This window comes from Coptis chinensis, chromosome 9 (genome assembly GCF_015680905.1).
Source record: "Coptis chinensis isolate HL-2020 chromosome 9, ASM1568090v1, whole genome shotgun sequence".
Lineage (NCBI taxonomy): Eukaryota > Viridiplantae > Streptophyta > Magnoliopsida > Ranunculales > Ranunculaceae > Coptis > Coptis chinensis.
The window spans coordinates 72,911,166-72,916,537 of record NC_141464.1 but is presented as its reverse complement, the minus strand read 5'-3'; the positions used below and the strand labels follow the sequence as shown (position 1 = coordinate 72,916,537).

Below are 5,372 nucleotides of genomic sequence, written 5' to 3'. Positions count from 1 at the left end.
ACTTTGGAATACAACTAAGGGTACGGTATCTAGATAGATGTTCGGATTGTTGTGCCCACATTGTCAGTTTTATTTATTAAAGTTTGATTATCCATGGGCTATTTAGTATGTTTGAATGGTTGGTTTTGTGTTAGTTTGGAAATTCGGGTCTAAACCACTCCATAGATTATGTTAAGAAATAATACAGAGAAGATAAACCTAATATTTGATGATACACTACACCATAATAGGATATTTGCAACACGCACCTTTTTGATTTGCAACGCTTTATTTAGCGTTAGTAAGTTTCCAACGTTAAATAAGCGTTGGTAATGTTGTAAAGCGTTGCTTTATTTGGGTAAATTTCTGGAATTAATTGCCAACGCTTAAAAAGCGTTGGAGAGGTGTTACAAACTTAAAAATTTCGCGAACAGAGAGAAACCAAAAATATCGAAATATAAAACATAATTGTTTTTTCTCTCCTCTCTCTCTCTCTCACCGCCGCATTATTTCAAGATCCCTAATTTTCGCACTCCTCAAAATCAAATTCCCTAATTTTCGCAGTCAATCAAAGAAAGAAGAAGAAGAAAACAAGGAGTTTAGAAGTCCATTTTGAGGTAATAATCTTTCATTTTCTTAATTAACTAGTCCTGATTATCGACATTGCAAGAAATGGATGAATTCCGTTTTTTTCATTCCTTTCTTAGCGATATTTTGCAAGAAATGGGTTGTTTAGTTAGTTTAGTTAGTGTCTTAGAAATGGATGTTTAGCTAGTGGTTGTTTTAGTTAGTGTCCACAGCCCATATTTTGTCTAATTCCTCTTCTTTGATCCGGTGGTTGGTGTTTTTGTTGGCTACCTAATTTTTCTTCTTCTCTTTCAAGTGGGACTGTGTTGTAGGAGAACGTCGGTAACAATCGATGATTTGTATCCACTAAAATATGCATGGCCAATTAGATTCAATTTTCTTAAAGCATTGGTGACTAGTGAGGGATGATCACTTGTGGATTGTGATGCATCATAATGTGATAATTTTATGCTAGAAGTTAGATGCAATTGTAAACGAAGTCCCGTTTAGCCAACAAATACCTCTATTCGAAAGTGTTTGGCTAAACGGTCCCGCTTTTAGCCAACGAAGTCCCGTTTTATCATGCGAAGTGATAATTTTATCACGAGAAGTTAGATGCAATTGGTAGTGTTTGTATCGAGCAAATTATCTGATACCTAACTTCAGTGTAACCCAATGAACACTAATGCCTCTATTTGCGCGGCAAAGCAAGTATTTTCAAGAGTGTTAGGTGCTTGGCCCAAAAGTCCCTAAAGCGGTTTAACCTAAAAACTAAACTTCGAAGTAGTTAAGTGAGAGTGACTAGGCATACCTGTTCTCACCGCATTAACCCGGGCCACCACCGTCATCAACCAACTTAACTTAAGAATTAGGACAAGCTTAATTTCATAGTTCAAGAATGATTTTGCTCATCTCAAAGACTATCATTCTTGTAGGAATCACAAGGCACATGTTTTTTTATATTCAGATGGGAACATGTGGGCACTCAAGAATCAAAATATAATTGAGAAAGAGAGGGTGTGGCGCACCTATCTATTATGAGCTCTATGCCCGGATTGCCTCATTGTTGGGGAGTTCGAGTTCAGAAATGTGGGAAGTACAGTCTTAGTTTGTGCCTTGGTATCCATATTTAATTTGATTCTCCGTGCCTTCCATGAATGATATACATTTGAGCCCAAAGTGTGCAAACATGTTTACCCCCCGTCTGATTCACGGCAATAGTTTGTGTTCCCCTAGGCTTTGTTATTCTCTTTACAGAAAATTACTTTTGCATGCCTCCATTTGAGTTATCTTACTGGTTGCGTGACGTTTGTGTGATTAGTTGCCGGCTTGTTTTCTTCATTCATTTGCTTTTAACCAAATTTAGTTATTAAGTGTGAATTCATGTTACTGGAATTGCACCAAGTTTTATAAGGAAAAAAAAAGTGTGAGATGAAATATTCCTTTATTCAGGCTTTTGTGCAATGATTTTGTTTCTGGTAGGTTTCTTCAATCCTATTGTTTTATACGGTTTCGTCTTAAGCTTTGATATTTTCCTTTAACAGCTTTCATTGAGGCTTCAGTTTCACTAAAGATCACTTTTTTCAACTTTAGCTTGCTCTCATCATTCTCCAAGTTTTCAACCTGTTGAATGAATTGAATTGCCTTTGTTTCTTTCTCAAAAAAGGATATGCTCCTATTATTCTTTAGCCTCGCCTTTTGGTTACTTGTAATTTCTGTGGATTAGCTCACTTTTATTTGTTCTTTGTTGCGGTTTCTGAATTTGTATTCTTACATATGGTCAAGAAACCGTGAGGTTCTCATTTTGTTTTTCAATTTGAACTTCGGTTATACATTATTTCAGAAATATGTTTTAAATTCAAATGCTTCTAATATCAATTGTTATGTGGATCTCTTCTTTTCGCTTTGTAAAATGTTTTGTTGATCTTGGAACAAGCTTCCTCGGACATTCTCGATTCCCTTTTATGTGGAGCTTTCAAAGTCAGCATTTCCATTGTTGTGGTAGCAAATTCAAAAAAACGTAGTAAGATAACTTGAAGGGGTATGTTTTGTTGTTTAAGGGTTATTATGTCTTTGATTTATAAAGATTATATATGCATATGGGTTATTGTTTGATTTGATAAAATTTTCATTGAAATTGATAAGATAAAATTGCATTTCATAGAGCTTGATTAGGATGGTTAAGTTAAATAGTACTCGACAAGCAGTATGCCATGATTGCTCATTGATGAACATCCTCTGTTTTCATTTCAGTTTATTCACATACCATGAGATCTCCCAGATTGAGTGGTTACAGTGGACACCTTAGAATCTTTTCACATACCATGAAAGGTGACTCATTACTTTCAAAGCTACAATGCTACTTCTTCTTTTAATTTTTCTGGCGATGAAAATTTCATTGAGATCATTGGAATTTTCTCCATTTTCTTGTAAGTAACTAGTCACAAAAAGATGTAGTATTCATTTGTAAGCTAAGAAATTTGACTGCAATATTCACGAAAGGCACATTTTAAACCCATACAGAGAATAATTACGAGTTAAGAATTCAAAATGTGTTTTAGTATTCCACTCTTATCAAGTTTAGTCAAAAGCATAAGACAACACTTTGGACTGTTTCTATGCGTTGTTGTTCTCTCTAACTATGAAATGATGCAACATGCAAGTGATTACTAAAAACAGGATGGAGTATAAAAGCTAAGTTAGCTACTGTAAACTACTCTACATGTTTTCTTCTTTTTTGTTCTCTTTATTATGAGCTTTTTCCCGAATGCTAGACAAATATCACTACATCTTTGGATCATATCATCTCATTTACTAGCAGGGTATTTATGATTGCTATGCAATCATCAGGCCTTATCTACCGTCATAAATACCTCATTACTTGCACGTTTAGGTAATTTTAGCTACAAATGTTTGACTTGATTAGTAACAAAGACGATACTCTAAGCCGCTGTGTAAAATCCATCTTTTTTTCTTGCTTGGTGGAGTCCGGCCTAATGTCTATGTTTTTCTTTCCGTCATACTCTTTCTCCATATGGGGAAAATTTTTAGGTGGGACAATGAAATCTTTGTGATCCTTTTGTTTAATTCAGGAACCAACTGAAAAAGATCTTGAAACCTCTTTAGACAATTTTTCATGTTCAAGGTCATAACCTTCACATCTTCTCTTCAATCCTCATATATTTCTCTTTGTAGTAGACATTACAAGGGATATCGAAAAATCATCTTGGTTCTTGTAATGTGTACCTTTTGGTACATTTTACACAAAGATATCCTACTAGTACATTTGATTCCACATTGTTAAGGTTTAACCCAATTGAAAACTTGGCAAGAATAAACTATTTTATTACTCGGGTTGAGGAACCAAATTTCGGCTGTCCGTTAACAAAGATGTAATTATGTGTATTGTGATGATACAAATACTATGGCGTAGGCGTTTATGTAACTTTTTCTTTTTCTTTTTTTTAATTGTCTTGTTCTCTTAATGAAATTTTTGGGTTTCTATTATGCGCAAGATTTGGTAGTAAAAGCGGCTTCCTTTGCTCTTCGATCTGCTTAGTGCATATCTGAATCTGAATTGAAGTTAAAAGTAGAATATTAGTATTTTGATTTTCTTACATTGGATCTTGATTCGCACTATGTTAGGAAATCCAAATTTGGTAATGGTGTTGGTGGCAAACAAGTCTGATTTGGAAACAAAAGACAAGTGAAAACAGATCGATGGAGGTATGTAATTCTTCATTTATACTTTTACATACTTTACATGTGCCAAAGTTGTTCGAAACATGTTTATATTCGTTCTCTTTAGTTCCCCGTTATGGAAGTTGATTTTGTTTAATATATGCAGATGGATGTATCGAGAATTAATGGAAGCGCTCATGAGTTAGGATCTACGCGCCACACATGCCCGGACCTACTAAGGATTTTGTGAGAGGCAGCATTGGCAATCGTCCTTTCCGGCCCGTGAGGTGCGGATGTATCTCGACTGCTCAAAGGTAGTCCCCGGGGTGCTTGAAGTGGTCAATGGGTAATGCAAAAAATTCTTGATGGCGGTCCCGCTTTCGAGGGGTATTCCTCCGGTTTTAAGCATGGATGGATCCGGGAGATCTCATGGTATGTGGATGTAGTGCCATACCATGTAGTGCTATATGTATCTGAAAGTATCTATCGAAGTTAGTAGGTTATGTGGATGTAGTGCCATCAACCGATGAGTGGTTGATGGTTAGTGTTCCTTTTCATAAACTTAATATATTTTGGCGCAAAATTATGCGGTTGTTTTCTCTTTGCGGGGATTCACTACCGGGTTCCAATTCATGTCGATGTGCCAAATCTTGATCAAAGGGGAAATGTGAGTTTTCTCGAAATGTGGTTTTGTATGATTTCAAATTTCATGAAGCAAGTCAAATTTTAATAAACTGTTATGCACTCAATGATAAATATGTTATTGCACTCATCAAAAAGTATGGTTCAAGTTTTAACTTTCCTCGTGTATTCTATTTTTTCAGGAATGACTTCAAGTGCGGTGTGAGAGCGGTCAAAGGTGTGACCTCTTTTTTCAGGATTATAGCCTATAGGCCATCTCATGCAGATGCAACCTATGACTTCAAGCACGGTGTGAGAGCAAGCAGGTGACCTCTTTTTCTAGTAGTCGGACTTCGTTTTAAATCTGATTTTTTGTTGCCATTGGTAGAGTTGCGGTGACCATTGGTAGAGTTGCACCGGTCCATTTGCAAAAGATTATTCTTAGAGCATATGTTTGAACAGAGGTAGGTTTCTTATGTTTTTAATTGCACGCTAATGTTCATACACCAATATTTGTCCTTTTG

The 5,372-nt window shown here is 35.8% G+C and overlaps 1 long non-coding RNA gene across 1 annotated transcript; it reads left to right on the top strand.

Annotated features, from left to right (window-relative positions):
• The first annotated feature begins 396 nt into the window (after window positions 1-396).
• On the top strand, window positions 397-4,272 carry LOC147477916 (uncharacterized). Its single transcript, XR_015208294.1, has 3 exons — window positions 397-596; window positions 2,800-2,877; window positions 4,192-4,272. It is a non-coding gene; the product is annotated as an uncharacterized LOC147477916 (long non-coding RNA).
• Window positions 4,273-5,372: the final 1,100 nt, after the last annotated feature.